Below are 10,435 nucleotides of genomic sequence, written 5' to 3' on the forward strand. Positions count from 1 at the left end.
TCCACAATACCTGACAACATTTTAAATTCTAAGCTTCCATGGCGCAATGCTTAGTGCGTTCGGCTGTTAACCGAAAGGTCGGTGGTTCGAGCACACCCGGGAGCGGTGTTGTGAGGCCTCAGATGTGACGTAAAAAGTCAAAGTTTTCCCACAATACTTGACGAACATTTATTTTTTGGGCTTCCGTGGCGCAATGGTTAGCGCATTCGGCTGTTAACCGAAAGGTTGGTGGTTCGAGCCCATCCCGGAGCGGTGTTGTGGAGTCTCATATGTGACGTAAAAAGTCAAAATTTTTCCACAATACCTGATGAACATTTTTTTTTGGGCTTCCGTGGCGCAATGGTTAGCGCAATCGGCTGTTAACCGAAAGGTTGGTGGTTCGGGCCCACCCGGGAGAGGTGTTGTGGGGTCTCAGATGTAGCGTAAAAAGTCATAAGTTTTCCACAATACATGACAACATTTTAAATTCTAATTTTCCGTGGCGCAATGCTTAGTGCGTTCGGCTGTTAACCGAATGGTTGGTGGTTCGAGCCCATCCGAGAGCGGGGTTGTGAGGTCTCAGATGTGACGTAAAAAGTAAAAGTTTTTCCACAATACCTGACAACCATTTAATTTCTGAGCTTCCGTGGGTCAATGGTTAGCGCGTTCGGCTGTTAACCGAAAGGTTGGTCGTTCGAGCCCACCCGGGAGCGGTGTTGTGAGATCTCAAATGTAACGTAAAAAGTCAAAGTTTTTCCACAATACCTGACAACCATTGAATTTCTGAGCTTCCGTGGCTCAATGGTTAGCGCGATCGGCTGTTAACTGAAAGGTTGGAGGTTCGAGCCCATCCGGGAGCGGTGTTGTGAGGTCTCAGATGTGACGTAAAAAGTCAAAGTTTTTCCACAATACCTGACGACGATATAATTTTTGGGCTTCCGTTGCGCAACGGTTATCGCGTTCATCTGTTAATCGAAAGGTTGGTGGTTCGGGCCACCCGGGGGCGGTTTTGTGAGATCTCAGAAGGAACGTAAAAAGCCAAAGTTTTTCCACAATACCTGACAACATTTTAAATTCTAAGCTTCCATGGCGCAATGCTTAGTGCGTTCGGCTGTTAACCGAAAGGTCGGTGGTTCGAGCCCACCCGGGAGCGGTGTTGTGAGGCCTCAGATGTGACGTAAAAAGTCAAAGTTTTCCCACAATACCTGAGGAACATTTATTTTTTGGGCTTCCGTGGCGTAATGGTTAGCGCATTCGGCTGTTAACCGAAAGGTTGGTGGTTCGAGCCCATCCCGGAGAGGTGTTGTGGGGTCTCAGATGTGGCGTAAAAAGTCATAAGTTTTCCACAATACCTGACAACATTTTAAATTTTAAGCTTCCGTGGCGCAATGCTTAGTGCGTTCGGCTGTTAACCAAAAGGGTGGTGGTTCGAGCCCATCTGGGAGCGGTGTTGTGAGGTGTCAGCTGTAACCCAGAATATAAAAGTTTTTCCACAATACCTGACGACGATATAATTTTTGGGCTTCCGTTGCGCAACGGTTATCGCGTTCATCTGTTAACCGAAAGGTTGGTGGTTCGGGCCACCCGGGGGCGGTGTTGTGAGATCTCAGAAGGAACGTAAAAAGACAAAGTTTTTCCACAATACCTGACAACATTTTAAATTCTAAGCTTCCATGGCGCAATGCTTAGTGCGTTCGGCTGTTAACCGAAAGAACGGTGGTTCGAGCCCACCCGGGAGCGGTGTTGTGAGGCCTCAGATGTGACGTAAAAAGTCAAAGTTTTCCCACAATACCTGACGAACATTTATTTTTTGGGCTTCCGTGGCGCAATGGTTAGCGCATTCGGCTGTTAACCGAAAGGTTGGTGGTTCGAGCCCATCCCGGAGCGGTGTTGTGGAGTCTCATATGTGACGTAAAAAGTCAAAGTTTTTCCACAATACCTGACGGCCATTTAATTTTTGGGCTTCCGTGGCGCAATGGTTAGCGAGTTCGGCTGTTAACCAAAAGGTTGGTGGTTCGAGCCCATACGGGAGCGGTGTTGTGAGTTCTCAGATGTGACGTAAAAAGTCAAAGTTTTTCCACAATACCTGACAACCATTGAATTTCTGAGCTTCCTTGGCTCAATGGTTAGCGCGTTCGGCTGTTAACTGAAAGGTTGGTGGTTCGAGTCCATCTGGGAGCGGTGTTGAGGTCTCAGATGTGACGTAAAAAGTCAAAGTTTTTCCACAATACCTGACGACGATATAATTTTTGGGCTTCCGTTACGCAACGGTTATCGCGTTCATCTGTTAACCGAAAGGTTGGTGGTTCGAGCCCATCCCGGAGCGGTGTTGTGGAGTCTCATATGTGACGTAAAAAGTCAAAATTTTTCCACAATACCTGATGAACATTTTTTTTTGGGCTTCCGTGGCGCAATGGTTAGCGCAATCGGCTGTTAACCGAAAGGTTGGTGGTTCGGGCCCACCCGGGAGAGGTGTTGTGGGGTCTCAGATGTAGCGTAAAAAGTCATAAGTTTTCCACAATACATGACAACATTTTAAATTCTAATTTTCCGTGGCGCAATGCTTAGTGCGTTCGGCTGTTAACCGAATGGTTGGTGGTTCGAGCCCATCCGAGAGCGGGGTTGTGAGGTCTCAGATGTGACGTAAAAAGTAAAAGTTTTTCCACAATACCTGACAACCATTTAATTTCTGAGCTTCCGTGGGTCAATGGTTAGCGCGTTCGGCTGTTAACCGAAAGGTTGGAGGTTCGAGCCCATCCGGGAGCGGTGTTGTGAGGTCTCAGATGTGACGTAAAAAGTCAAAGTTTTTCCACAATACCTGACGACGATATAATTTTTGGGCTTCCGTTGCGCAACGGTTATCGCGTTCATCTGTTAATCGAAAGGTTGGTGGTTCGGGCCACCCGGGGGCGGTTTTGTGAGATCTCAGAAGGAACGTAAAAAGCCAAAGTTTTTCCACAATACCTGACAACATTTTAAATTCTAAGCTTCCATGGCGCAATGCTTAGTGCGTTCGGCTGTTAACCGAAAGGTCGGTGGTTCGAGCCCACCCGGGAGCGGTGTTGTGAGGCCTCAGATGTGACGTAAAAAGTCAAAGTTTTCCCACAATACCTGAGGAACATTTATTTTTTGGGCTTCCGTGGCGTAATGGTTAGCGCATTCGGCTGTTAACCGAAAGGTTGGTGGTTCGAGCCCATCCCGGAGAGGTGTTGTGGGGTCTCAGATGTGGCGTAAAAAGTCATAAGTTTTCCACAATACCTGACAACATTTTAAATTTTAAGCTTCCGTGGCGCAATGCTTAGTGCGTTCGGCTGTTAACCAAAAGGGTGGTGGTTCGAGCCCATCTGGGAGCGGTGTTGTGAGGTGTCAGCTGTAACCCAGAATATAAACGTTTTTCCACAATACCTGACGACGATATAATTTTTGGGCTTCCGTTGCGCAACGGTTATCGCGTTCATCTGTTAACCGAAAGGTTGGTGGTTCGGGCCACCCGGGGGCGGTGTTGTGAGATCTCAGAAGGAACGTAAAAAGACAAAGTTTTTCCACAATACCTGACAACATTTTAAATTCTAAGCTTCCATGGCGCAATGCTTAGTGCGTTCGGCTGTTAACCGAAAGAACGGTGGTTCGAGCCCACCCGGGAGCGGTGTTGTGAGGCCTCAGATGTGACGTAAAAAGTCAAAGTTTTCCCACAATACCTGACGAACATTTATTTTTTGGGCTTCCGTGGCGCAATGGTTAGCGCATTCGGCTGTTAACCGAAAGGTTGGTGGTTCGAGCCCATCCCGGAGCGGTGTTGTGGAGTCTCATATGTGACGTAAAAAGTCAAAGTTTTTCCACAATACCTGACGGCCATTTAATTTTTGGGCTTCCGTGGCGCAATGGTTAGCGAGTTCGGCTGTTAACCAAAAGGTTGGTGGTTCGAGCCCATACGGGAGCGGTGTTGTGAGTTCTCAGATGTGACGTAAAAAGTCAAAGTTTTTCCACAATACCTGACAACCATTGAATTTCTGAGCTTCCTTGGCTCAATGGTTAGCGCGTTCGGCTGTTAACTGAAAGGTTGGTGGTTCGAGCCCATCTGGGAGCGGTGTTGAGGTCTCAGATGTGACGTAAAAAGTCAAAGTTTTTCCACAATACCTGACGACGATATAATTTTTGGGCTTCCGTTACGCAACGGTTATCGCGTTCATCTGTTAACCGAAAGGTTGGTGGTTCGGGCCCACCCGGGAGCGGTGTTGTGGGGTCTCAGATGTAGCGTAAAAAGTCATAAGTTTTCCACAATACATGAAAACATTTTAAATTCTAATTTTCCGTGGCGCAATGCTTAGTGCGTTCGGCTGTTAACCGAATGGTTGGTGGTTCGAGCCCATCCGGGAGCGGTGTTGTGAGGTCTCAGATGTGACGTAAAAAGTCAAAGTTTTTCCACAATACCTGACAACCATTGAATTTCTGAGCTTCCGTGGCTCAATGGTTAGCGCGTTCGGCTGTTAACCGAAAGGTTGGTCGTTCGAGCCCACCCGGGAGCGGTGTTGTGAGATATCAAATGTAACGTAAAAAGTCAAAGTTTTCCCACAATACCTGAGGAACATTTATTTTTTGGGCTTCCGTGGCGTAATGGTTAGCGCATTCGGCTGTTAACCGAAAGGTTGGTGGTTCGAGCCCATCCCGGAGAGGTGTTGTGGGGTCTCAGATGTGGCGTAAAAAGTCATAAGTTTTCCACAATACCTGACAACATTTTAAATTTTAAGCTTCCGTGGCGCAATGCTTAGTGCGTTCGGCTGTTAACCAAAAGGGTGGTGGTTCGAGCCCATCTGGGAGCGGTGTTGTGAGGTGTCAGCTGTAACCCAGAATATAAAAGTTTTTCCACAATACCTGACGACGATATAATTTTTGGGCTTCCGTTGCGCAACGGTTATCGCGTTCATCTGTTAACCGAAAGGTTGGTGGTTCGGGCCACCCGGGGGCGGTGTTGTGAGATCTCAGAAGGAACGTAAAAAGACAAAGTTTTTCCACAATACCTGACAACATTTTAAATTCTAAGCTTCCATGGCGCAATGCTTAGTGCGTTCGGCTGTTAACCGAAAGAACGGTGGTTCGAGCCCACCCGGGAGCGGTGTTGTGAGGCCTCAGATGTGACGTAAAAAGTCAAAGTTTTCCCACAATACCTGACGAACATTTATTTTTTGGGCTTCCGTGGCGCAATGGTTAGCGCATTCGGCTGTTAACCGAAAGGTTGGTGGTTCGAGCCCATCCCGGAGCGGTGTTGTGGAGTCTCATATGTGACGTAAAAAGTCAAAGTTTTTCCACAATACCTGACGGCCATTTAATTTTTGGGCTTCCGTGGCGCAATGGTTAGCGAGTTCGGCTGTTAACCAAAAGGTTGGTGGTTCGAGCCCATACGGGAGCGGTGTTGTGAGTTCTCAGATGTGACGTAAAAAGTCAAAGTTTTTCCACAATACCTGACAACCATTGAATTTCTGAGCTTCCTTGGCTCAATGGTTAGCGCGTTCGGCTGTTAACTGAAAGGTTGGTGGTTCGAGCCCATCTGGGAGCGGTGTTGAGGTCTCAGATGTGACGTAAAAAGTCAAAGTTTTTCCACAATACCTGACGACGATATAATTTTTGGGCTTCCGTTACGCAACGGTTATCGCGTTCATCTGTTAACCGAAAGGTTGGTGGTTCGGGCCCACCCGGGAGCGGTGTTGTGGGGTCTCAGATGTAGCGTAAAAAGTCATAAGTTTTCCACAATACATGAAAACATTTTAAATTCTAATTTTCCGTGGCGCAATGCTTAGTGCGTTCGGCTGTTAACCGAATGGTTGGTGGTTCGAGCCCATCCGGGAGCGGTGTTGTGAGGTCTCAGATGTGACGTAAAAAGTCAAAGTTTTTCCACAATACCTGACAACCATTGAATTTCTGAGCTTCCGTGGCTCAATGGTTAGCGCGTTCGGCTGTTAACCGAAAGGTTGGTCGTTCGAGCCCACCCGGGAGCGGTGTTGTGAGATATCAAATGTAACGTAAAAAGTCAAAGTTTTTCCACAATACCTGACAACATTTTAAATTCTAAGCTTCCGTGGCGCAATGCTTAGTGCGTTCGGCTGTTAACCGAAAGGTTGGTGGTTCGAGCCCATCCGGGAGCGGTGTTGTGAGGTCTCAGATGTGACGTAAAAAGTCAAAGTTTTTCCACAATACCTGACAACCATTGAATTTCTGAGCTTCCGTGGCTCAATGGTTAGCGCGTTCTGCTGTTAACTGAAAGGTTGGAGGTTCGAGCCCATCCGGGAGCGGTGTTGTGAGGTCTCAGATGTGACGTAAAAAGTCAAAGTTTTTCAACAATACCTGACAACCATTGAATTTCTGAGCTTCCGTGGCTCAATGGTTAGCGCGTTCGGCTGTTAACTGAAAGGTTGGTGGTTCGAGCCCATCCGGGAGCGGTGTTGTGAGGCCTCAGATGTGACGTAAAAAGTCAAAGTTTTCCCACAATACCTGACGAACATTTATTTTTTGGGCTTCCGTGGCGCAATGGTTAGCGCATTCGGCTGTTAACCGAAAGGTTGGTGGTTCGAGCCCATCCCGGAGCGGTGTTGTGGAGTCTCATATGTGACGTAAAAAGTCAAAGTTTTTCCACAATACCTGACGGCCATTTAATTTTTGGGCTTCCGTGGCGCAATGGTTAGCGCGTTCGGCTGTTAACCGAAAGGTTGGTGGTTCGAGCCCATACGGGAGCGGTGTTGTGAGGTCTCAGATGTGACGTAAAAAGTCAAAGTTTTTCCACAATACCTGACGACGATATAATTATTGGGCTTCCGTTGCGCAACGGTTATCGCGTTCATCTGTTAACCGAAAGGTTGGTGGTTCGGGCCCACCCGGGAGCGGTGTTGTGAGATCTCAGAAGGAACGTAAAAAGCCAAAGTTTTTCTACAATACCTGACAACATTTTAAATTCTAAGCTTCCATGGCGCAATGCTTAGTGCGTTCGGCTGTTAACCGAAAGGTCGGTGGTTCGAGCCCACCCGGGAGCGGTGTTGTGAGGCCTCAGATGTGACGTAAAAAGTCAAAGTTTTTCCACAATACCTGACAACCATTTAATTTCTGAGCTTCCGTGGCTCAATGGTTAGCGCGTTCGGCTGTTAACCGAAAGGTTGGTCGTTCGAGCCCACCCGGGAGCGGTGTTGTGAGGTCTCAGATGTGACGTAAAAAGTCAAAGTTTTTCCACGATACCTGACAACCATTGAATTTCTGAGCTTCCGTGGTTCAATGGTTAGCGCGTTCGGCTGTTAACTGAAAGGTTGGAGGTTCGAGCCCATCCGTTAGCGGTGTTGTGAGGTCTCAGATGTGACGTAAAAAGTCAAAGTTTTTCCACAATACCTGACGACGATATAATTTTTGGGCTTCCGTTGCGCAACGGTTATCGCGTTCATCTGTTAACCGAAAGGTTGGTGGTTCGGGCCACCCGGGAGCGGTGTTGTGAGATCTCAGAAGGAACGTAAAAAGCCAAAGTTTTTCCACAATACCTGACAACATTGTAAATTCTAAGCTTCCATGGCGCAATGCTTAGTGCGTTCGGCTGTTAACCGAAAGGTCGGTGGTTCGAGCCCACCCGGGAGCGGTGTTGTGAGGCCTCAGATGTGACGTAAAAAGTCAAAGTTTTCCCACAATACCTGACGACGATATAATTTTTGGGCTTCCGTTGCGCAACGGTTATCGCGTTCATCTGTTAATCGAAAGGTTGGTGGTTCGGGCCACCCGGGGGCGGTTTTGTGAGATCTCAGAAGGAACGTAAAAAGCCAAAGTTTTTCCACAATACCTGACAACATTTTAAATTCTAAGCTTCCATGGCGCAATGCTTAGTGCGTTCGGCTGTTAACCGAAAGGTCGGTGGTTCGAGCCCACCCGGGAGCGGTGTTGTGAGGCCTCAGATGTGACGTAAAAAGTCAAAGTTTTCCCACAATACCTGAGGAACATTTATTTTTTGGGCTTCCGTGGCGTAATGGTTAGCGCATTCGGCTGTTAACCGAAAGGTTGGTGGTTCGAGCCCATCCCGGAGAGGTGTTGTGGGGTCTCAGATGTGGCGTAAAAAGTCATAAGTTTTCCACAATACCTGACAACATTTTAAATTTTAAGCTTCCGTGGCGCAATGCTTAGTGCGTTCGGCTGTTAACCAAAAGGGTGGTGGTTCGAGCCCATCTGGGAGCGGTGTTGTGAGGTGTCAGCTGTAACCCAGAATATAAAAGTTTTTCCACAATACCTGACGACGATATAATTTTTGGGCTTCCGTTGCGCAACGGTTATCGCGTTCATCTGTTAACCGAAAGGTTGGTGGTTCGGGCCACCCGGGGGCGGTGTTGTGAGATCTCAGAAGGAACGTAAAAAGACAAAGTTTTTCCACAATACCTGACAACATTTTAAATTCTAAGCTTCCATGGCGCAATGCTTAGTGCGTTCGGCTGTTAACCGAAAGAACGGTGGTTCGAGCCCACCCGGGAGCGGTGTTGTGAGGCCTCATATGTGACGTAAAAAGACAAAGTTTTCCCACAATACCTGACGAACATTTATTTTTTGGGCTTCCGTGGCGCAATGGTTAGCGCATTCGGCTGTTAACCGAAAGGTTGGTGGTTCGAGCCCATCCCGGAGCGGTGTTGTGGAGTCTCATATGTGACGTAAAAAGTCAAAGTTTTTCCACAATACCTGACGGCCATTTAATTTTTGGGCTTCCGTGGCGCAATGGTTAGCGCGTTCGGCTGTTAACCGAAAGGTTGGTGGTTCGAGCCCATACGGGAGCGGTGTTGTGAGGTCTCAGATGTGACGTAAAAAGTCAAAGTTTTTCCACAATACCTGACGACGATATAATTATTGGGCTTCCGTTGCGCAACGGTTATCGCGTTCATCTGTTAACCGAAAGGTTGGTGGTTCGGGCCCACCCGGGAGCGGTGTTGTGAGATCTCAGAAGGAACGTAAAAAGCCAAAGTTTTTCTACAATACCTGACAACATTTTAAATTCTAAGCTTCCATGGCGCAATGCTTAGTGCGTTCGGCTGTTAACCGAAAGGTCGGTGGTTCGAGCCCACCCGGGAGCGGTGTTGTGAGGCCTCAGATGTGACGTAAAAAGTCAAAGTTTTTCCACAATACCTGACAACCATTTAATTTCTGAGCTTCCGTGGCTCAATGGTTAGCGCGTTCGGCTGTTAACCGAAAGGTTGGTCGTTCGAGCCCACCCGGGAGCGGTGTTGTGAGGTCTCAGATGTGACGTAAAAAGTCAAAGTTTTTCCACGATACCTGACAACCATTGAATTTCTGAGCTTCCGTGGTTCAATGGTTAGCGCGTTCGGCTGTTAACTGAAAGGTTGGAGGTTCGAGCCCATCCGTTAGCGGTGTTGTGAGGTCTCAGATGTGACGTAAAAAGTCAAAGTTTTTCCACAATACCTGACGACGATATAATTTTTGGGCTTCCGTTGCGCAACGGTTATCGCGTTCATCTGTTAACCGAAAGGTTGGTGGTTCGGGCCACCCGGGAGCGGTGTTGTGAGATCTCAGAAGGAACGTAAAAAGCCAAAGTTTTTCCACAATACCTGACAACATTGTAAATTCTAAGCTTCCATGGCGCAATGCTTAGTGCGTTCGGCTGTTAACCGAAAGGTCGGTGGTTCGAGCCCACCCGGGAGCGGTGTTGTGAGGCCTCAGATGTGACGTAAAAAGTCAAAGTTTTCCCACAATACCTGACGACGATATAATTTTTGGGCTTCCGTTGCGCAACGGTTATCGCGTTCATCTGTTAATCGAAAGGTTGGTGGTTCGGGCCACCCGGGGGCGGTTTTGTGAGATCTCAGAAGGAACGTAAAAAGCCAAAGTTTTTCCACAATACCTGACAACATTTTAAATTCTAAGCTTCCATGGCGCAATGCTTAGTGCGTTCGGCTGTTAACCGAAAGGTCGGTGGTTCGAGCCCACCCGGGAGCGGTGTTGTGAGGCCTCAGATGTGACGTAAAAAGTCAAAGTTTTCCCACAATACCTGAGGAACATTTATTTTTTGGGCTTCCGTGGCGTAATGGTTAGCGCATTCGGCTGTTAACCGAAAGGTTGGTGGTTCGAGCCCATCCCGGAGAGGTGTTGTGGGGTCTCAGATGTGGCGTAAAAAGTCATAAGTTTTCCACAATACCTGACAACATTTTAAATTTTAAGCTTCCGTGGCGCAATGCTTAGTGCGTTCGGCTGTTAACCAAAAGGGTGGTGGTTCGAGCCCATCTGGGAGCGGTGTTGTGAGGTGTCAGCTGTAACCCAGAATATAAAAGTTTTTCCACAATACCTGACGACGATATAATTTTTGGGCTTCCGTTGCGCAACGGTTATCGCGTTCATCTGTTAACCGAAAGGTTGGTGGTTCGGGCCACCCGGGGGCGGTGTTGTGAGATCTCAGAAGGAACGTAAAAAGACAAAGTTTTTCCACAATACCTGACAA

This window comes from Phalangium opilio, unplaced genomic scaffold, assembly GCF_054372755.1.
Source record: "Phalangium opilio isolate 3A_F unplaced genomic scaffold, DU_Popi_V2 ptg000019l_1, whole genome shotgun sequence".
NCBI lineage: Eukaryota > Metazoa > Arthropoda > Arachnida > Opiliones > Phalangiidae > Phalangium > Phalangium opilio.